The sequence below is a fragment of the Emydura macquarii genome, unplaced genomic scaffold (genome assembly GCF_026122565.2).
Source record: "Emydura macquarii macquarii isolate MOO-44397 ecotype Brisbane River unplaced genomic scaffold, CSIRO-AGI_Emac_v2 contig_3517, whole genome shotgun sequence".
Lineage (NCBI taxonomy): Eukaryota > Metazoa > Chordata > Testudines > Chelidae > Emydura > Emydura macquarii.
Genome location: NW_027133654.1, coordinates 5,471,326 through 5,494,827, shown reverse-complemented (window position 1 = coordinate 5,494,827; position 23,502 = coordinate 5,471,326).

Genomic DNA, 23,502 nt, shown 5'->3' with positions numbered 1-23,502 from the left:
GATTGTTTTGGTGGGATGAGTTTGTGATCCCTTAAATTCACAAGAGGCCTGTTACTTACAGATATGGGAGATTGAGTCGCTGGTGCTAGAAGAGAACAGACACAATATACTCAGGATGGAGAAAATGTCTTGATAAAGAGTAGCTCCTCAGATACATGAAATGCATGAAGAACAAGAGCTCGCAGAAATATCTCATGAAAAAATTAATGTGGGAAAAATTCCAGGTAATCAAGCTTTGAAATGTCAATATCTTATTTAAGATCAAAAGATACTACTCTTAAAAGGAGGAGTATATCTTTTGAAAACTAGATTGAGAAAGATAAATCAATATTTTAGACAATTCAGATTTGATTAATTTTGGAATTATTCATAGTGAACATGTAAAATTTCTATTATCTACTGGTAAAATGTCTAAATTACTGTGTCTCATAAACCTATCTTCATTACATTCTGAAATAATTAATTTACTTCTTTGAAAGAAGCAAGTGAAATGATTGCTGAAAGAGAACTATAGAATAGTCTAACTTGGGTTAAATTCACAGGCCCTGATTCTGCAATTGGATCCAGGCAAACAGACCCCTGCATCTGCGTAGAGCCCTACTAACATCAATGGGGCTGTGTGCAGATGTAAGGATCGCTTCATGTGAATCCGGTTGCTGGACAGCGCATGCTTACATATGTAACAATACTGGTATTTTTTTTTTTTAAATATTAAAAGGGGAAAAGAAAAAGAAAATCAGTCTGCCAATCCAAGTATTACAAATTCATGAGTCAGACACCCTTACCCGCAAATCATGAGACTGGTTTAAAAATAAATTTAGGTTTTTAAAATTTGCCCTCTGTTTTTTTGTTTGTGGTAGTGCGTCTGCAAGCATTTCAGATCCAAAATTCACCTTGAAATACACATGAAAAACTGTAGGCTTCCTCACTGGTTGCTAAGAAGAGGCTCCTCCTCTCCTGGTCCCTAGCGTGGGGAAGCAGCCACTTTATCCCTCTCTCTGTGCCCATTGTGTATGTAGAGAACCCAGTCGTGGCTCAGGAAAAATGACTCTTTTAAGATCAATGGGGAATTTTGCCTGAGGAGGAATTATAGAATTAGACTGTGCATGTGCGTGTGTGTTAGCTTTACGTTTTCAGCCCTATGTCCCATTATGGATCTTTGAAAAAAAAATTGTGGATAATCTTAGCTCCATAGTATTAAAAGTGACCGTGCAGAATTGGACAGTCTCATAAAGTTTCAGTTCAATATTTGGCTCAAAACTATAGGCCGGGGTGGTCAAATTTACTGACTCTCTGAGCCACATACGACAATTTTCAGAAGCTTGAGAGCTGGGGTGCGCCTGCCGAGGTTCGGAGCTTCTGTCCTACCGAGAACATGGTCTTAGGGCTTTTGCCCTGCAGGAGGCACCTGTTGGGGATCGGGGCTTCAGCCCCATATGGAGGGAGGTCTCAGGGCTTTTGGCATGAGGTCACATTCCTACGTATGCATGCTGAGCTCACCCCAATCCTCCAGTGCAGGGACACCAGAAGGAGAGCTGCACTGACAGCAGAGAAGCGAGTGGCAATTACAATGTGGAAACTTGAAATGTTGGTAGCTACCAGTCAGTGGGGAATCATTTTGGAGATGGAAAATCCACTGTGGGGGCCGTTGCCATGCAAGTGGGCAGGTCCATTAATCATCTCTTGCTAGGCAGGACTGTGATTCTTAACAATGTGCAGGACATAGTGGGTGGATTTGCAGCAATGGGGTTACTTGGACTCTTCTTGACAAAGGTAGTTTTAACAAGCAACTTTAAATGAAGTGTGCATCTGATGCCAGATGGAACAATGGGTCTCCATGTGCTAAGATCTTTGGGGTGGGGATTGTCTTAATGTGACCTGTGTTAGGGCATGTCTACACTACAAAACTAAGTCAACTTAAGTTAGGTTGACCTACAGCCAGAGTAGTAATTAAATCAGCTCTTTGTGTCCACCCTATGCTCCTTCTGTCGGAGGTGCGTGTCTACAGCAAGAACTCTTGTACCAACCTAAGTGGTGCATTGTGGGGCACTGACAGGTCGGGCTGTCAATCCTGGGGTGGCGGGGCTCAGGCAGCAACAGGTGATTTAAGCAACGCAGTGTCTCCACCGGCACAGTGTCAACCTACCTACATTGATCTAAGCACTACATCTCTCGCAGATGTGGAGTTATTAGGCTGGCATAGCGAGTGAGTTAAATCGGTGGGAGGAACGTTGTCGTGTAGATGCTTACATAGTTATGTCCATGACCTAACAGTGTCGTGTCAACCAGACTTTAATGTCTAATAGAAGGGGGCCCTGATCCCAGCTGAGATCCTCTAGGAGCTATTGAAATACAAATATTGAATTGTAATAAGTACACTAATGAGCATAAAAATTCACAAGTGCTGTTTCATTTGAAATTAGAGATCAACCAAGCTTCTGTGCTCAGCATGTAGATCACACCGTCATTGCAGCACTACCATTCCTGTCTGAGGAAAAATGAATATTCACAACTTCTTTTAGCTCTTCTGAGACTACCATGGGTTGTGTCATTCTCTTTTTTCTCCCTGTCTTGTTTTTTGAACTATTAAGGGGGTGGGGGAGGGGGAATGAGACAGTTAAAATGTATGGTCTTTTAACTGATTCATTTTGGGACTTTTATCTCAGTTCTAGTTAGGATTTTGCCCCTGAGCGCGCGTGCATGGTTCGGGAACAAATCAACTGAAATGTGCTTACTCTGAGAGATTCACTGGCTGTAGAGAACTAAACCTTTCCCTTCTCCCTACATTGGTGATTACTAAAAATTGACTTTCGAAAAAAATTTGCACATTTGCCAGTAAGCAACCACTCAAAAATCATCAGCACACGCACCTTGCCTCATGAAGCTCTCATTACAAAAAAAATCGTTGGAGGAATTTACGGCTCTGTTTTTGGCCATTTTTCCCTAACGTGCTTTCTCTCTGCCCAGTTCACTGGGGATTTGAAATTGCAAAAATCTAAAATCTAAACAAAACAAAACAAAACAAATCTCTGCTCGGTCTCTGATTTCCTCCGTGTGTCTGTCTTTGCCCAGGTTTGCTGATAGCCAGCCAAGAGTGAATGACACTGCTCACACATTCTATTGTCAGCAATTCTACTGTATTTTTTAAAACTCTAATTTGTTTCAATGCTAGCACTAGAATAAAGAAGTTCACCTTCAGCACAGTGTTAAAAAACCAACAGGCCCTTTCATCTTTCCTTTTATGAATAAAAGCCCTGTCTGTAACTAAAAGGGAGAGCAATGGATGCCTGCAGTTAGAAATAACAATTGCTGTCGGATTCCTTTTCAACACGTATCAAACCATGCCACAAGGCACCTTACTAGGGGACAGCAATGTAAAGAAACATTAGCTCTGTCTCTCTTTCCATATGGACTCAGTTTGACCCTAGCCAGTTCATACAATGAATTTATGATCAGTTAAGATTGTATTTGGTGGTTTGTTTCCTCCTTTACCCATAAGCTTACCCCTCAAAGGCTGGACCACATCCTACCTTGATTCACAAGACTACATGGTTATTTTGGCCAGATACAACCTTCAATACGACTATTGTATTCTATATAGGTTCTTAAGGTATCTCTACACTGTAATAAAACACCCAGAGATGGCCCTTGTTAGCTGACTCAGGCTAAGGGGCTCTAAAATTGCAGTGTAGGTGTTTGGGTGTCTCCCCCCTCATTGGATGCTGCGAGGCAGAGAGGGTCCCAGGCTCCAACCCAGGCATGAACCTCTACACTGCAATTGCCCCACACTCCAAGCCCGAGTCAGATGACAAGCCAGCCGCAGGTGTTTTATTGCAGTGTAGACATAGCCTGGGATGCTTTGGTGATGAGCAGAGTACCAGTGCCTTCCAGCAGTGCATTACGAAATGTGACCAGAAGTCTGTCACATGTTTGTTCCCTTCTCCTCTCCCCCCCAGGGAGTGTCTGTCTTTTGAATTTTTTTTTTTTTTTAAATATACACCTTGCTCTTTATATGTTGGAGAGGGAAAGGTGAAAGCAATATGCCTTAAACCTCACCAACTTCTGCTGTAACTGCATGAGTATCCTGATTAAACCTGCTTGGAAATTGTGTGAGGGAAAAATGCCAGTTTATGGGTACAGATTTATCAAGGGTTATTATATTTATTTTTATTATTGATAATTGAGATCTATGCAAAATGAGGTGATGGTTTGTATGTCGTTTGCCAGTAGAAAGGTGACCACGTGGTATCTTATACATAGATATAAGTCTGCAATTAGTACCCTTATTGGTCCTGGAGTCTGAGCTACCTTCTCACCCAAAGGTGGGATTTAGGAACATTAGCGCCTCTGCTCTCACGATGCTATACAAATATATGCTACACACACACAATACAAAAAAGGGCTAGTTGATCCCCTCTACTTGCATGAGCAGACAGGTGTCTAGCCAGGCAGAACTCTCATGACTGCACAGAAAGAAGAAGGTACTCTCTGTAACAGCATTTCCCCCTTCCTGGAACCTTAGAAAAAGCTATTCTTCTTTGGTTGCTCAATAAGGTCTTCATTCTCCTGGGTTTTGGGGGTGTGGATTGAAGCAGGGGCTTAAAAAAAGAGCTATGCTGCTAGGGAGACATGGACCGATGCAGCAGAGTCTAGGTGTAGCTAACCCATGAAAAGAAGGCGTCTGTCTTTGAAGATTTGAAAGTGCCCTTGTTTTGAGTCCCCTGATTCTGTGCGGATGGGAAGCCTTCTCCCCTGCCCCTCTGTTGTTCCCCCAAAACCCTTCCACTAGAGTGAACTAATTCCTGTAAATTCCAGAAAATGAACTTTGGAGTGTTGAGTTTCCTTCTGCACTGCTCCCATGGGTTTCTCCAGGGCAAAAGGCCGTGTAGTCCATAGCTCTTGTGGGATGCACTTCTTTATCTACTTGCTTCAACCTTGTGACAGAGAATATCACCTATGCAGTAGAATGGACAATGTATGACAGCACAGAAATCAAAGGGATGTTTTTATCTTTAGGCAAAGCACTATGCAGAGCAATTACTAATGTGTTCTCAATCGTAAGTCTGACTCAAAGCCCCAATTCAAATCTTCTTGGGCAATTATTTGGAAATCTGCTTTATTCAATCTCAATTCAAACCCTGGAACCTCAGTCATGGACCAGCAGCCAATTTGCACTCTAAGCCGATTTAGAATTTTGAAGTTGATTCCTCAGGCAGTGATACTGTCAATCACCATAGGAATACAACACCCATCTAATCCTATTAAGAATGAATCATACTGTTAAAAAGAAAAACATAGGACACTCAACATGACATTCATTACTTTTCCTGTTGCTAAGCATGAGTAATAAATTCATAGTTACTTATGTGAGCAATTACTGTACAGTGCTATCAATGCTCACCACGCTTCTGCAGACTGCCTGGCAAAACAAGGTAATACATGTGAATCAGGAAGTGTTGTTCCTGGAAAATTAGGCATGTATATGTATTTTTTTAATGTACATACAAACACCTTATGTATATGGAGGTGATATCCATGTGATAAACTGCAGAGGCATGTGATAAGTGTACACTTATACTCCTCGTTGTTTCTGGATCCATCAATACCCAGAGCCGAGAGCAAATCCCCTTTTCCATCTATGGCTGGCAGGAAGACTGCACCTGCTCTTGTTGGCGTTGGACTTCACCACAGTGTAGCACACACACATTCATGACCTCCAGGCTTGATCATTATAATTCTCTGTACCTAGACATGAAAATGATGACCTTAGATGTACTGGCTTATAGTTAGGGCACTGGTCTAACTCTTCAGTTATTGGCTTCCTGTGTGATCTTGGACAAGTGACTTAATCTCTCCAATTCTCTATCTGCAAAACAGGGAATATATTATTTAATTATCTTATTATTGTAGCACCTAAGAGCACTGCTTCTGGTCCAGGACCCCATGGTGCTAGGCGCTGGTCAAACCGAACAAAAGACAGTCCCTAGCCCTTCCTTTGTCTGTCTCTTTAGATGGTCAGCTCTTTGAAGAAGGGCCTGTCTCGCATTGTGTGGATACATCACTTAGCACAATATGGCCCCAGTCTTTGTTGGGGCCTTACACACTACCATAGTACAAATTAATAGTTTTAAAAGCAACAGAAGCCCATCTGCTCAGCAATAAACCCCCCTGCCCTTAAGAACACCAGCATTCTACTCTCAGAACTGTTGATCCATTGAATGCTGGGTCAAAGTCAGGGACAAGGGCGCAGATCATCAAAGATGCTTAAGTTCCTAAGTGCCATTGATTTCCCATTGACATAGCGTTGTCTACACCAAGGCTTCAGTCGGTATAACTGCATCACTCGGGGTGCAGGTTTTCCACACCCCTGAGCAACATAATTATACTGACGTAAGTCTGTAGTGTAGACCAAGCCCAGGACTTTTATAAGGCGTTTGACTTAGCACTGCATGACAGTGTGACTGAAAAATTAGTGCTATGCGATATCAATGAAGCACATATTAAATGGATTAAGAACTGGCTAAGAGACAGATCTCAAAAAGTAATTGTCAGTGGGGAATACAGTAGTTAGCAAGTGGGGGTATCTTTAGTAATGTTCCACAGGGATAGGTACTTGACTCAGTTATTCAACGCTTTTAGCAATGATCTGGAAGTAAATATAAAATCATTGCTGATAAAATTTGTGTATAACAAGGATTGGTGGAATGGTAAATAATGACAGGGCAATTATACAGAGCAATCTGGATCACGTTGGTAAACTGGGCCTAGTCTAACAAAATGTGGTATTGTACAGCCAAATGCAACATTTCATACAGCTAGGAACAAGGAATGCAGGCCAGAGCAATAGAATGAGGAACTGTGTCCTGGAAAGCAGTGACTCTGAAAACGATTTAGGGGTTGTAATGGACAAGGTATTCAGTGTCAGCTCCCAGTGTGATGCTGTGACAAAAAGAGAGGCTAATGTGACCCTTGAATGCATAAACAGGGAAGAAGAGATTAGGCGTAGGAAGATTTTTTGTTTCTGTATACAGCATTGATGAGACCAATATTAGAATACTGCACATAGTTCTGGTGTCAATATTTTAAGAAGGATGTTGAAAAATTGGAGAATGTGTAGGAAAGAGCCATAAAATGATTCAAGGGCTGAAAAAAGTCTTACAGTGAGAGACTTAGAGAGCTCAATCTATTTAGCTTTCCAAAACAAAGATAAAGAGATGACTTGCATTCTCTTGTGGAAAGCGCTGTTTCAACAAAATTGAAATGTTTGCAGGAAGTATAGATTATCAGTTTTCAGAGGAAGTTATTGAAAAGCCTGTTTGATTTGTTTACATTGTTATATGATATAAACATTGAAATGATAAAGAAATCAAAATATTTTCAGAATATTTTGTTTCATAGAAAAATCCAAGGCTGACTTTGTGTCCTGATTTGGGGGAAAAAAAATCATATTTCGAAATCATAGAATTTCCAATGGATGGAAATGCCAAATTTTGAGCAGCTTTACAGAAGGCTAGCCTTCTTCTGGAGCCTCTCGTCAGTCGTAGACAAAGGTAAAATTGGTAGTTTTTGGTGAACTATGAAGTGAAGGACTTATCCCTATCTGGTTCTAAAAAAGTCTCAAAAGAAACTATCTGACTAGAGCTAAGATTCCATTGCTAGGAAACAGCTGTCTGCAAGCTGGTTCTTGGATTGCAGGCTGCACAACTTATTGTTCGCTAAATTCTGGTCTGCCCACTTCCTGCCCCAACCAAAGCAACAGCTCTGGGTGGGAGTAGGGAGCCAACACAAATGGTAGATAGATCGTTACTCTAGGAAGAGTTCAGACTGAGATCTACCAACTCATTAGCCCAGTAAAAGGCTCTTGCTGATGCATGTCAGGCCATCACCAGCATCCAAATCAATCTGGCTAATGCAGAGCACCTCTAAAAAGCCATGTTTTCCAGTAATAACATCCACAGCATTGTTTGTTTTTGATCAAACAATCACAAATTAATGAGGAACAAAATTGTTTTAAAATAGATTCTAGGAACTAAAAGGTGAAGCTTTCAGAGATATTGAGCAGAAAAATGGTAGTCATGGAAACAGCTGATTAAATATCTGTATTTAATATCAACTGCAGAGTTTAGATACCTAGGCAACTGATAGATTAGCCTGTTTTGGCCCCCAGAATTCCAGCTACTCTAAATGGTCAGCTTTAAGCATGTTGAATGTTCAAAAATTTAACGAATAACTCACCCTGTGGTTTTTTGGGTAGATGTGGTTATACAAAGATCAACTACTGTACTAAAGGCAGGGCCAGCCTTATGAATAAATCTCATGCACCCTGAGGACAGGGAAGTGGTTAGTGCAGGCCAACAGCAGAGATGGACTAACTGGGCTCTATTACAGTTCCATTATAAATTGCCTTTGCTTTCAGTTCACTGAATAAGAGTAGAGGCCTGAACTCAGCAAAACATGTTTGTTCGCCCCTATTCAGCAAAGCCTTGAAGCATATGCTTAACTTTAAGCATTTGGTTGTCTCCATTAAGTGCCTTGCTGAGTAAGGACAGACTGTTGAATCCCAGAAAGGAGGAAGCTCTCCCTGAAAGCCCCAGCAAGTGGATAGGCTAGAAATAAGAGATATGTGGGGCAGATGATGGCCTCTATGACCAGCTGGTTTTGCTGGGGTTTGTGAAGATTTGGAACTACTGTGTAAAAAAAAGAATAGCACAGCAAAGAAAAGAAATCAGTCTAGTCATTGTAAGTTAAGGGTACAGCCTAAATGAATAACTGGAATCAGGTATATCTACTAGGATATGCATCTATTTGAGGGAGTTAATTCTGTGGAAAATGAGTAATGTGGCTGAGCACATTTCATGGCCCTATTCTGTTCCTATTAAATTTAGTAGTAAAAATCTCATTGTCTTTGAAAACAGGATCAGGTTCCTTGACAACTAGGATTTCAGTGTTGGCGTGAGCGGAGAGGGTGCGAGATTACTGGGGCTTTGACAGTTGGAACTCATTTCTTGACATAATCATGTCCATGTGCTGCTATTATTTGTCTATTACAATAAAGTCCAGAAGCCAATGGTGAGCAAAACTGTATTATGGCAACCTGCATGTAACTTGGAGGAAGAAGCATAAGGTGCAAGAAGGAAGAATATAGAGGAGCTACCATGAAGTCCATCTGTGTGTACATGGCTAGAAAGATAGTTGCAGTTGCAACACCTCCACAAACAGTTCTCTTAATAGTGAGCCAGTTTAGTTTTAGAAACATAGAGTCCTTGCATGTTGTTACCCAGCATGTGGTGCATGAAACATCTATCGTGCTAGGCGTTGGGCAGGCATATTGTAAGAGGCAGTTTCTGCCCCTGAAGTGGTTCTAGTCTAAATAGACAAGACAAACAGATGGAGGGAAAATGGAGGTAGAGGTGAAGCGACTTGCCTAATGTGTCACACAACAAATCCATGGCAAAGTCAAAAAAACAGAACTCAGGTATTCTCATTCCAGTCCAATGTTGCATCTACTTCACTACATTGCTTACCCAGACATAATAAAAAATTGTCATTGCCCCAAAGAGCTTGCAGTTTAAACAAACAAATTGATTGTGCTGTTGCTCAGAGAACTCTGCTGCATTGGCAATTTAGGTACCTCAAGAGCAGCTTATTGCTTTATAGTAAAATAGCATCACATTTAAATAAGGGATCCAGTTATGCCCTCAGCTGAATGAATACCACTCATGTTGAAGCTTAGGGAAGTTGTTCATACAAAACTGATTTGATGAGTACATGCCGCATTTCCAATACATTTCATACCCACACCCCGCGCTATGTCGGCAGGAGAGCTTCTCCTGCCACCATAGCTTCTGCTGTTCACAGAGGTGCTTTTATTATGCTGATGGGAGAGCTCTCTCCCATTAGCAGAGAGAGTCTTCACCGGATGTGCTGCAGCAGCACAGGTGCAACTGTATGTGTACACATGGCCTAGGATTAGTCAAATTACAGGTCTTACAGAAAGACACAAGTAGTGCCATTTACAATTATGGAGATCTGTTTGAAAACATTCTCATCTCTATTCTCAAACAATTCAGAGATAATTTGAAAATAGAAAACTTTTGTTAACTCCCTAAGTTCCAGTGAGAGCAGCAACATTGTGAAAAGACACTTGAGATGCACAGAGTGATTGTGATGAGTTGTGCTCACTCTATCTGTGGACTATATCCTTGATGGGCCAGTCAACTCCAGGCAAAAGCACTACCAAACTCAGATTAAGGGTTTTTGTGTGTGGACAGGACTGAAGCAAGGGGTAACACTCCAGTTAACTTTGCAGTGAAGACAAGCTGTGTTTGGTTCTGTGGAACTAATGGGAAAAGAGCAGTGAAACTTATTTTTGGCACTAAACTAAGTAAACATGGCACTGAATCTGCACAAGGAACAGATCTGCTGAGTAAGAAGGTGACATTTCCACACAGACTTTTTTCACAGAAGAGCCACCTTTAAGTGCCTAGTTACACTTAGTTGGATCAATACTATCTTCCTCTTAATTTTCAGAAACACCTGTCACAATTGTGTCATTCTCCATAATGTGAAAACCACTGTTGTCTCTCATCCAGAGCCATCATTTCAGCCATATGTTTCAGCAGGAAGCTCCTTCTAGGGCTGTAGTTAAGAGGGAGATGTAGCTCAGGCTATGAATAGTTAAGCCAGTGGTGCTGATTAAAAACCTAGCCCCCTCTTTCCCCTGTTGGAATTATTAATAATATTTGGAATTAATGTCAATATGGGAGACCACCAACACTAATTTACCCATAAAATCCTTTATTAAATCCAAAGGCCAGATGGAATTTCATACAATTGCTCTAAACGTGTCCAACAGCCTAAAGAACAAGCAATTATTATACCCTATGCAGTTATAAAACATTCATCAGCATGAATCAGTATACCTACAAATAGGCCAAACCTATGGAAAAACTTCTCCTGGTGTGCTCCAGCATGATCAGGTAGGGTTTAACAAAAAACCCTCAAACTTATAACTCTTTTTATACCATTTGACAAACAAATCATGTCATAGCCAACTACTACATTAGCTAACAACCAATTTGAAATAGTTCACACTTATTTCCAGTCGTAGTCCAGGTAAGATTTATGACCTCCTTTCTCCTCAAGGGCTCTCCTCCTTATTTCTTTCCCTTCTTCCTGCTGACCAATAGCTTTTTCATTGCACCTGCATTCAGATAGGTCTTACTTTTAAGATAACACTGATGCGTGAGGTGGGGAAGTCCAAGTTGGCTCCTTCCAAGACAGAGTCTCTTAGTTTTATTTAAAACCATCTGCAGTCACCACTATAGATCAGAGGCTTTCTTTTTAGAAACTTCTTATCGCATTAGCTATTCTTTGAACCAGACATCCTCCCTACTTCATTTCCTCTGGGCCTTTATAACTCATTATTTTCAAGGCCATCCTTCTACTTGCTAGACAGGGCCTTTCTTTACAACACATACATTTCTTTAATCAAACTTTAAACTAAATTTAATTCTTTAATTTTGTATTTACTCTACACCCCCTCCATGTGCTGTTGAATGACTTTAAAAGTCCTCTGCCTTTTCTAGGCATTCATATATCTAGTGACACATAGATTCTAAGGCCAGAAGGGACCATTGTGATCATCTAATCTGACCTCCTGTATAACCCAGGCCATAGAACTTCCCCAGAATAATTCCTAGAACATATCTTTTAGAAAAAATCCCATGATTCTAAAATTGTCCATAATGAAGAATCGACCCTTGGTAAACTGTTCCAAAACTTCCTGAGTCAAGCAATGGTCTAAATGCAGGAATGGGAACGAAAAATTGCCGAGCTCTGAGACTAACACCCTTTGTGGTTTTGGGACAAATGCAATAACTGTGTATCTGTTTCCTCATCTGTAACATTGAGGATAATACCTACCACAGAAGTTGTGAGAGCATGAGTTAATGTTTATGAAGCATTTTCATGAATTATGTATGTGCGCAGTAGAGTCATGAGAGGGCAGTTTTTATTTTGATTATTAAGATTTCAAAATGCTTGTTTGAATCTTCTTTGTAACTAGATGTGGTTAGTGTCTTGTGTTCTTTTTGCAAGTGTAATAGGCTTTAATCACGTAAAAAAAACCCAAACTCTCACATTCTACACCTTCACCGATCCTCTTAGCATGGGGCCAGTGCTCCACTTACACTAGCCAAAAGGCGCTAAAGGGGGGAAACAGAGATGAGGGAAGCAGTGGCTTACTGCAATGCTCCTTCCTTCCTTTTAGTCCTTGGCAGTCCCTTCGGCTATAATACCATTCGGGCTCTACAGTATTTGAGAATGCATGGGGGAAGGGATGGAGCCCTGGCACAGCTGTATATCTGGAATGTTTCCCTCAGCACCTACTGGATTCCCACTAGGAAATTTGCATGAGAGTTACCGCTTAAAGCAGCCTTAACCCATCTTCCTCCTTTCTACCAAGAGTGTAGGGGAGTGGAGGCACAAGCATATGGGGGAAGAAGTGCTGAACCAGGGGCAAAGTGGCTCCTGCAGGTGTTTGTGGAGTGGGTGACCAGCCATGCTATGTCCACAGTATCTGTAAATAAATACTCAGGCTGGTTTCCCGGCTGTGTCCCCCAGTATTCCTCCTAGCATAAGGATTGAAGCCCCTCTTCCTGAATGGAACAGAATAAGGGCACTCCACTCCATTTTGTGGGAAGGAGCAACAAACTCTGGAAAATTTTGAGGGGACCCTGGTGGAGTTTTCCTCCCCTTTTCTGGGAGAAAACAACAGACTATTGTTCACTTTTGAAAGTGAGTGGGCTGAACAAAGCTGGTAACAGAGGTGGCTTGTGAACTCAGGGGCAGCTTTAGCTGGGATTCATGGGTTCACTTGCACCCACAGAAGTCATGAAAGCAAGGGTGCAAAAACAGCTCATGGGGGGAGGAGGACATATTCACCAATCCTTTGCACAAGAAACCACGCACGATTCTAGAGCCTGGGCCTGTGTCATGGTGGCACAGCTCCCGGCCATGTCACTGTGTGATAATGTCAGAGTTGTGCACTGCTGTGCAGGCCCAAAGGAGAAAATCTGCCTAAGGGAGTGCTGGGATGGAGTGGGGGGTGGAGGAAAGGTGTTGTCAGGGCAAGGCCCCCACATATCCCAGTTCCCAGGCAGCAGGGAGGTGGGGGTGGGGTGCAACTCTGGGCTCATAGTGGGGCTTCTCCCTGCTCTGAACAGCCATGTGCTGATGGTAAATAGAGCTGCCTCCCCCACTGCATCCATTAAATTGGGAAGCTGTGTCTGCCACTGTAACTTTTTTATTAATAAATCCTCTGAAAGTTAGTAAATATAATCTGACATTTCAAACCCGTTTTTCTTAGCCGCCTTTAAAGGAAGCATTTTCTAGCACTTAAAAAAAAAATCTTAAAATCCCACACAATAAATTCTATAACTTAGCCTGAAAAAAGCCTCCATTATAAATAGGTATTTATGTGATTATAACTGTCTATAATATTTGCCTTGTCGGTTACAGAAAAGATTAAACTGGGCAGTGCTTACTGTCTCAGCATGGAAGCTGTCTGCAATACCACTGCCTCTTGTTTAAAGTACTTATTAAGGAGCTGGAAGTGGGGTGAATAGAAAGGCAACAACATTTGCAGATGAGTTATTTATTAGTCAGAACCAGAGAGGACTAGCTGCAGTGACCCCTAAACAAATAAGTGAATGGGCAACATGATGGCAAATTAAATTTACTGTCAATAAATGCAAAGATTTACTCATACACCATACTGGGATCTAAATTAACTGTAGCAACTCAAGAAAGGGACCTGTAGACAGCTCAATTAAGACCTCTGCTCAATGCACAGCTACAGTCAAAGACGATGTTAGGGTGCATAAGGAAGAGAACCGTGAATTTAGAGAATGCCTGTATATAACAAATGATGGTACTGGACTTCTGTGTGTAGTACTGGTGAGCCTGTCTCAAAAAAGGGAAAGCAGAACTACAGGAAGTTCAGAGAACAGTCATTGAAAAACTCACATGAAGTGAGATATAGCACTTTTTTCCCTATATTTAGCACAACACTTTAACAACAGTGTGATGGAGTATCCACCTCACACAGGACTGGCCGGGGAGGGATAAGGTGGCCAGGTAACCCAATTAACTCCACAGGCTGCACGTGGAGGAGCAGCTAGGGAGCAGGGAACTAAATGAAAGCAGGCTCAGGTGGGGCCTATAAAGCCAGATAGCTGGTCACAGAAGGGGAGGGTTATGCTGCATTGTGCTGTAGGGCAAGGGCAGTGATGTCCTGGGAGGAGGGAAGAGGTGTTTGGGGGCTGTAGAGGTATGCAGGCTGCTATTGTTCCCTGGGAAAGAGTAGGGCGGGGAGCTGGTATGCACTGAAAAAAAAGGGGGGGGGGGGACCAGAAGTGTAGGAAGCAGTCCAGGGAAGAAGCAGTGAGGGCTGAGAGAGGAAAACCCAGAACTACTCGGTTGAGAGTACCTGGGCTGGAACCTGCAGTAGAAGGCTAGCCCAGGTTCCCATACCAGCCCCTGAGGGCATGGCATAGACCTGAGGTAGTGAATTGAAAGACTCCCTAAGATTGCTGATGGACTGTATTCTGGAAGAGGAAATGCTGAGTCACCTAGCTGGAGGGCTAAGTCCTACAGGAGATGCTGTGGGTCCTGGAGCAAGAGAGGAGAGAAAGAGAAACTCAGAGCGATAGCTTGCAAACTGTGGAAGGGGGTGTCAGCCTTGAGAGCTAACCAGAGTGACCAGGAGGAGATGCCAGTACAGAGGTGAGTGGTGCGCCCTGTGACAAACAGTGTAACACATACTGTCGCATAGTGACTATTTCCAACTGTTGTTTTATTAAGCAGCTATGAAGTGCCAGGTGTTCTCTGAAGCATATAGGGAGTCCCTGTCCCTGGGAGGTTATAGTCAAATGAGAGCTATATACACAGGATACAATGAGAAACCTGGAGGGGTTTTAAACCATTAACCTTGTCAGTGGACATTGTGGGCATTGCCTTTTGATAGCAGCCCCTGCACAGGATGAACTTTGAAAGGAAAGAAAATCCTGACAATTGAGAGAGAGAGAGATGAAGCAGGAGCTGAAAGCAGAGACTCTCTCAGCTGAGATAAAGAGACAGAAAGGATCCAGGGACCACAGGCAAAGGACCCTGAAGGCTGAAGTTAAAGACCCTCATCAAGAGATCGAACTCAGGAGATCTTTGACATAAAGTAGTGGTGAAGGATGCATCTCTCAAGCAGACTTTTTTAAGTCAACAAATGTTGATAGTAAGAAAAATGTCCATTTACTGGTTTCTTCTCTCTGCCCCCCTGCTTTTTGAATGACTAAAAGAATCTAAGTTGTTTGCAGGCACAGTTAAACTGTCATTTAAAACTTGCCTGGATTCTCCCCAGCAAAACAGAACAGCTAAATGCCTGCAGTGTTGGGGCTCTTAACTTCAGAGCTGTCAATGTATACAAGAGAATTAAAACTACTTTTTTTTAAAAAAACATTAGGAAGAGCTAGAGCTGTAGGAGAGTGGAGATTTCAAAGAAAAGCTGTGTATCTCACCCTGACACCATCACTTTTAAACCTTATTAACCAAAATAATCTAAAGTTGCGTGGCATGAATTGTAGATGCACAGTATAATTTTGAAAACAATTTACCACCATGTTGCAGCCCCTAACATGCTTCGTTCTTCCTCCATTGGACGGCTCTAGGACGGGTAGTGTAAAACTTGGTTTGAAAGAAGTTTAGCTAACATGACCAAACTCTGGTAATGGAAGCATTCTGAAAATCTTATGTCTTGTCTGCAACAGCAGAAAGCTGTGGAGAGCTATGAAGTCAAATACCCAAGCTTGTGTTACACTATGAAAAAGCAACCTTCTAATAACCTAGGACTACCAAATTGTTCCCCATTAAAGCTCACATTCAGATTTCGTAGGACATTATACAGCAGCATGTTGAATTGGCTCTAGTCAAACCCAACTTGAGCATTTTACTTCATTCCCGTTGAGTGACTGTTTCACCCCCATCTATAAAATTAGGGTGACAGTGATGCTTCCTTACCTTATGGAAATCATGAGGCTTACTTGCTATTTCTAGAGCACTTTGAGATCCTCAGGTGGAAAGTCATACAGACATGGACAGTAGAAGGGGTAAATTCTGCTCTTCGTTCCACTGAAGAAAACCCTTTGATTTCAGTGGAGTTGCAGCAAGTGGTCAGTAATGAGAACCTCCAGTGTAGCTGCGAGCATTTTTCTGTGCTGTAATAAGGAAGATAACATGAAGGGACCTTAGCAACAAGGAACCAGAAGTACGGAACATGGAGGATGTCTTGTGCTTCCAAGCATTTCCTCTACAGCTGTGCTTGTTTACAAGATTTACAAAGGCTTGTAGGCCTTTGCCATCTTTAATTTAGTTTTGGAAAAACAGACCTCGTGCGAGAACAGCCTGGCTGACATTATCCTCTTAATGTCATGGAGTTGGTAAATAGTCTTTTGAGATCTATAGGTGGTTCCCAGAGAGATGATGTAATAACAGTAGACATTCACTTAACAATTGTTAGGTACCAATAGTCTCTCAAGGTACATCTAGACAGCAAAAACAAACACCAAAAACTCACTCTCAGCAGTGAGTCTCTAGCTGTCTATACTACACATGACTTTTGGCAGTGTGTGGAGTACATGTAGCTATGTGCCATGGTGAAAAGCAAGCTGTGTCCACACTGCAATGTGTAGCTACATCTCAGTGAAAGGCTCTGGCACAGGCGAAGCAGCAGGGAAAGGTCTTTCCCCTGGCAAGGAAGGGCCTCCAGCAGCTGAGTGGCAGCAGGGTACATCACCGCTAAAAATAGCAGTATAGACAGGAAGATAAGGCTTGAACAAATAGAGAGCTCTGTAGGGTACTCTGGTACGCCTTCAGGTGTGTTTGTACTCTAGTCACTTAAGACGTGGCTGAGTTGCCATCTACACAAAACCCTTCTAAGGGGGCTACACAAGTATATACTCTATACACTGCCAAAAGACGTGTGCAGTAGCCTCAGTGCCCAGGTCAACTACATACCAGTGAAGACATTTGGGCTTGGGCTGGAGCCCAACCTCTGAGACCCAGAAGCGGGGAGGGTCTCCGAGCCCGGGCTCCAGTTGGGCAGGAAAGTCTACAATGCTATTTTTAGCCCCATAGTGCAAGCCAAAATCAGTTGACTCTGAGATTCACTGCCACAAGGTGTTTGTTTTTGGGGTTATTTGTTTCGTTTTTGATTTTTGCTGTGCAGACATACCTATAGACTCTTAGGGGGTGTTTCAGAAATATCAGTCTCTTGCATCTGAAATGGTTCTAGTCATTAGTAGGGGTACTTAAGAGTCTTCGCTTCACAGATTTTTGCAAAGAAAGCCCTTCTCTTCACTCCCTCCTTGCAAGGTAATGAGCAGAGACTAGGTTTACAAGATCCAAGTGGGGCCTTCAGACTTTTTACATCTTTTCATTCTATCTTGCTCTTGCCTACTCCCCCCCTTTCCCTCCCCTCCCCTCCCCTCCCCCCCCCCCCAATTGGTTGCATTGACTTATCCTGAAGCTGGGAAGGCAGAATTCCACCTGGAGTACAATGCCACTCTCTGGTGTGCTGTAGAACAGCTTACTCACACGTGTGTGTGTGTGCACAGAAGTTAGCTAGCCATCAGCATAGAAAACTGCCTTTAGAAATTAGCTTCCTGAAATCACCCCCAGTCCTGGTAAGTACCCTGTGTTTTGAAAGATGAAATCTAGCAGACTTCTAAGGTTCTGAAACAGGGTTTTGTGTCAGTAGAGAACTTGTTCTTTTAGGACAAATTCAGCCCTGGCATAATCTTCACTGGAGTAGCATCTGAAGATGCCCTCACTGACAGCAAGGCTGACTTTGGTCTTTTGAGTGTAAACAGGAGCATGCACAAAGTGGGTTGGGGGGCAGTGGCAAGTAGGAGCACATGCCACTTCCCCCCCGTCCCTCTCCCAGTAATCGGCAGAGCTCTTCTGGGCTTTGGCGCTGGAGCAGGGAAAGTGAGCTCCTCCAAAAGGGGTCAAATTTTAATTCCTGTGCATGCTGCTGAGAGTAAATATTTATTAACTGCAACTAATCAGTACATTGTCTTTTGCCTACTAATGCCAGCAAAATGTATGCCAAAATTGCTGTTTAAGACCAGACAGAGCATAGGACCTAACCAGGTATCTTAAATGGGTAATTGGGAGTTCTTACTTAAAATACTTCCTCCATTCTTGGTGAGACTCACACCTCCTTAAAACTTGTCTCTGGTATGATGCCTACAGAACACTGAGCATTGGTTAGGCAGTTCGTGTCTGATCACGGCTTACTGTGTCCGACCAATATTCTTATTGTTTCTTTGTGCTCACATCTGTTTGTAGCCACCTGTCATCTCATCTTATACTTGGATTGCAAACTGTTTAGGTGGCGACTCTTTGTACAGGGCTTAGCACAATGGAGCTGGAGTCTCTCTAGCTGTTACAGCAGTACAAATAAGTGTAAATGCTCTAGCAACTGCATTGACTTCAATCAAAATACATAGGTGGAAATCCAAAGTAAGTGAGATCAGAATTTTGGTCCTTTGACTTCAGTTAATTCCCCTCTTCACTAGTGCATCAGGATCTCTGAACTTTTGCAGCAAGGAGACAGGGCTTCTGGTGTAACTTCTATGGTCCTTATGGACCAAAGATAACCTCAACACCACACTCATGTCGGCTACCAAATTCTGAAGATCTGCTCCCACCGTGCTCCAAATCAAAAGTCCCACAGACTTCCACAACAGCTGGATCTGATGCTAGAAGCCCCCACTTGTGGCTTTTAAAACTTCAGAGATGCTGCTGACCTTAGTTTTTCTGAAAGATGCTTTTCTCTCATCACATGACAGACGCATCTTCAAAAAAGTCGCACTGCATTTCTTCTGGAACAGATTTCAGGTGTAGCTGATGGTATAATGAGTTAACTTCTTTCTGTACATATTTCAGTGCAAATAGTAAAAACGATGCCAGTCAGGATATCTTAATATATTCCAAGTTCTGTAATCAAGGACACTTTTGTGAACATGACCATTTTATGTGTGTTCCAATATTTTGTAAATTGTCTCATTGTCAACTAAGAGCTCAAATTGTTGTCTCGACTTGGACTGCAAGATGCATGTAAACTGATACCTGCCATTTGGCAAGAGCAAGATAGCAGAACCTGTTTCTCCAAATTAGAAGATTTGAACAAATTGACGTATCTGAGATACTAGCAATATCCTCCTGGTGAGGTACCTCGCACAACTCTTATTGCAGGCTCGCATCAAGCACAGTTAATTCATTTAACTATTTCATGGAGCATTCCTTCTCTGATCAATCACTGTTCTGTGATCATGGGACACTGGGATCTGCAGGAGGGTTTTTAGAAAGGAAAAATGAACACTTTAGTGCCACAACAATATCAGTAGCTTGAGTATGAGATTTTGTTACTGGGGGCTTGTTTGTTAATGGACAACAGCAGGGAAAGACAGTCAAAACAAAATACTTCTAAAAACCCCTTCATTTTAACCACCTGCCTTATTTAGTTTTTGTAGTGGAATAGAGACACTTAAGAATGCAAACACGATATCTGAGACTCTCTCGCATGGTATGAAATATCCTTCCCCTTCCCCCAACAGGATATATTGAAGTGGCAGCTCATAGGTTCTGTTGTTAAAATCAATCCTGTTTCTTATGGCAAGACAAAAACAAGCTGAGGGAAAGAAAACACCAAGAAACAGGAAAATGCCATTTCTGTCCTTGATGCTTGCCAATCAGTTGATGACAGAAAATCACAGGCATGGGATGGGACCTTATTAGCTATTCCAGAATCAGGCAAATTGTTTCCAAAATAGGAACATGCAGTGATTTTTAGCTTGCGTCTCAGGTTGCAGCAATCTTGCCAGGGTAAGTCTTGGCTGACTAAATTGCATAGTTGTTAGACAGAAGGCAAAAAGAGATGGAAAGGAGGAATAAAAGGGAGAAGGAAACTGGCCTACTAGGGAAGGAGTAATAACTGCATCTGTAGCCTTGCATCTTAAGAGTTTCTGAAGACCTAGAAACGGAGATGGTGACATCAGCTGTTTCCCCTCTCCATTGGGCTGGTCAGAACATTTTTCAGGATCAGGGAAAAGATGTCCAATCATTAACAAATCACCATGGGGGTGCTTTGTGTTTCTCGCCAGGCCTAAATTCACCAGTACCCATACACAAACTGCCATGGTCTGCAGAAAAGCAGTGACCACAAGGGGTGTCCACATTTCCATCAAGATTGGAGCTATCTGTATCTGTATCTGTATCCATCCATCCATACACATGCACACACAGTGCCTCTCACTTTTAAAAAAAGACCTTTTAGTTGGTTGCTATGATTCAGTGACATCGCCAGGAGCTTTGAAAACCACTAACATTTTTTTAAAATACTTTTGATTCTCTTGTTTGCTATTTTTCAACAATTTTACATATCATGCTGCTCAATTAGACCTGAAATTCTGTCACCTTTCACCTTGTGGTACTGTTCAGTACCACACCTACTCTCTCTTTAAAGAACCAGAGAAGTAGTAAATTTTTATTGTATATTTAGCCACTTGTGTTCAAGTTTTATAAACTACCACCCCTCTACTTCACATGGTAGTTAATACAAACAAGCATAAAAGTTTCTGGCTTTCCGTTTTACTAAATATCGAAGGAATAAGTACACAGGCTTTTACATTTTTCCTATAAGATCAGCTAAAAGAGGCCTCGCCTGGTTGGTCATCTCACCCTTTAAAGGAAGAGATTCTGTAACCTTATCCAATAGAATTAACATCTCCCCACTCCAATTTTTAAAGTTACTTCTGTGTGCTGCAAAGGCCAGGTAAATTTCCACCCTCTAACACAGGAATTCCCCCAGTAAAGCCACTTTCTTTAATTTAATCATTTTCTGTAACAATAAATGACCACACTGTTGTAGAACTACCTGTCCCAAAAGGCTAAAGACAGAAGGTCAAAGTTAACAGTACTCTAAAAGCAAAAAGTCTCTTCTTCAGACCATTTGTCTAGCAGAAGTTGTTCCAGGTTGCGAGCAGATTATGGTTATAGTTTGCATTAACTAAGCTATAATTTACAACTGAAAAGATAAAGAACCTTTAACAACTCTTCCTTTTCTTCACTACTCTGTTTTGTCAACCTGTCACATCCTGTTACGCCTACACTATAAAGTAACGTCTTCCCCCCCCCCCCTCTCTCTCTCTCTCTCTCTCATATCAAACACAATAGGCCCTGAACCATGACTGTTCCTGGATGCTACCATAATGCAAATAATTCATAGTGTATGAGTCAACATTAGTGCTGTGTGTTGCATAACAACCTTATTCTCCATGTACAGGGCTGCATACATCTAGGTAAACTATATATATATAAAAATTAGGCTGCTAGATAAATGAAATCAAATAGATACTGTGCAGAGCCAATACAGTAAAGAGTTAAATAGATTCTCTTTAGTTTGACATTTATAATCTGAGTTGGTTACTGAATTACAATCAGTTATACCTGTACAGCCCCCATTGGGGTTTGCACAGCTGTCACTAAAGACTTTATGTGGAAGACAGACTACTTAGGTCTGAGCACCACAACCATCGCTGCATTCAGAACCAAAAGCAAAACTCGGCTCTTAGGCCAGTCTTTTTCAAAATACTCCTTATGGATTCATTCACGCAAAGAAACAACCCCAAAGCCTGCTTCTTGGTTACCAGGAATGGGGAGAGAGAGAGAACAAGGTCACTGTTACAGTAATGGATGGGGTCAGCATTGCCAATGTTTTCAATATTTGATGTTTTCTTAAAGTCCCCCACTCCTGCAGTCGAACAATGGTGAGAATTTAGCTTTTTTTGAAGTGGAGATTTCTAGTCCTTATGGCTGCAGCAAGAGCTTGAAAACCCAAAGGCACATAAATAGAACTCAAAATGTATTGTATGGAAAGTCATTAAGCCATTCTCAACTTTTTGAGGTCTGACTCATGATGTTTAAATGCTTGGAATTAGCAAAACTGGATGAGGAATAGGGGGCTAGCTAGGCCCAGAGGCTGTCTTTAGCCCCTTCTCAGCTGGTGTAGGACCTCTCTGCTCCATCCCACTCTTGCTATGAATTTTGTGATGTGGCATGTCTACCTTGTGCAAATTAATATACTGAGTTTCAGAAAATAAAACTTTATTGCATGCAAGTAAAGAGGAAACAAAGTTAGAGTGCAAATACATAAGTTAAAAACATTTTAGCAACACCCTAAGAAGGTGATCCATACTTCTAAAAACCAAGTAAAACAATAAACATGTGTTTATTATTTTTTATTATTATTACAATGTTTCATTCCTGGTAAAAAAGCTAGCATGGGTCACTGTAGGTTCTCCTTGTTTTACCCTGTAGGAAGGGCAGATGTAAGGGTTCATGCCAGGCTGCCATCTGTTAAGCTGGGGAAAATAGTGAGCAGCGACCCTGTAATGGAAAGGCTGCTGTGTATGGGGTCTTAATTGAGCTAAATTCCTAATGTTCTGCAACAACTGCATTTGTTGCCTGAACGAAGCCATCATATACTGGTGCACTTCTTGCTGCACCTCTATTCCTTGGCCTCTCCATTCTTGGTCCTTCATGCCAGTCTCTCACTCAGCCTCTCCAACCCATATATTCATGATCAGCCCCTGTAGAGGACTGGAGACTCTCACAGAACTTATCCTCCTCGATCTGCTTCTTTCTTCACTTGATGCAGGTCAGACATTCAGCAGGCGAAGAGGGGGCACCTCTCAAAGCCACTGTGCCAGAGGCTGCAGATAAAAATAGACTGATGCAGATTTACACATACAGTCGTAACAGCCAGGAAAGATGTCTCTGCTCCCTTAATTAGTCTCATAACCATCTTTTCTAAAAACTGCTAATTGTTGCTTTAGCTTTGGGCCACCTCATTACAGCACCACTCTCAGCTCAAACCATGTGAGCACAGACTAGTATTGGGTGGGGGGAACTGTTACATGAAGTGTCCATGCTGGGCACCCTGGGGATGGGTATAGGGAAAGTGCAGTGAATGTTGTCAATATGTTCAAGGCAGTGGTAACGTTGGCTGATCTCTCACTCCAGAGGGTGCCAAAGATCCAGAGAAAGTAGCTGCTGCTACTGGTGTCTTGAAGCCAACTCGGCCCATAGGCTGCTAGCCTGTTTACTGAACAGGGCCAACAGAACTTATCCCAGAGTGGCATGGGAGTATCCCCTTTTGCAGGGGAAGAAACAAGGCCGCCCCCCCTAGAAATGTTCAGGAGAGGATTGCAGAGCATCTCCATGAAAGCTTTTGGCGTTTTATGTGGAGATTTTGTTCTAGAGCAGCAGTTCTCAACTGGTGGTACTTACGAGAAGGCTGGGTGGTACGCGAGCCGTACCGCGCCGCTGAAAGTGCCCTCCCACCCGCCCTTGCGAAACCTTGCTGCCGAAAATGGGCAAACGGTG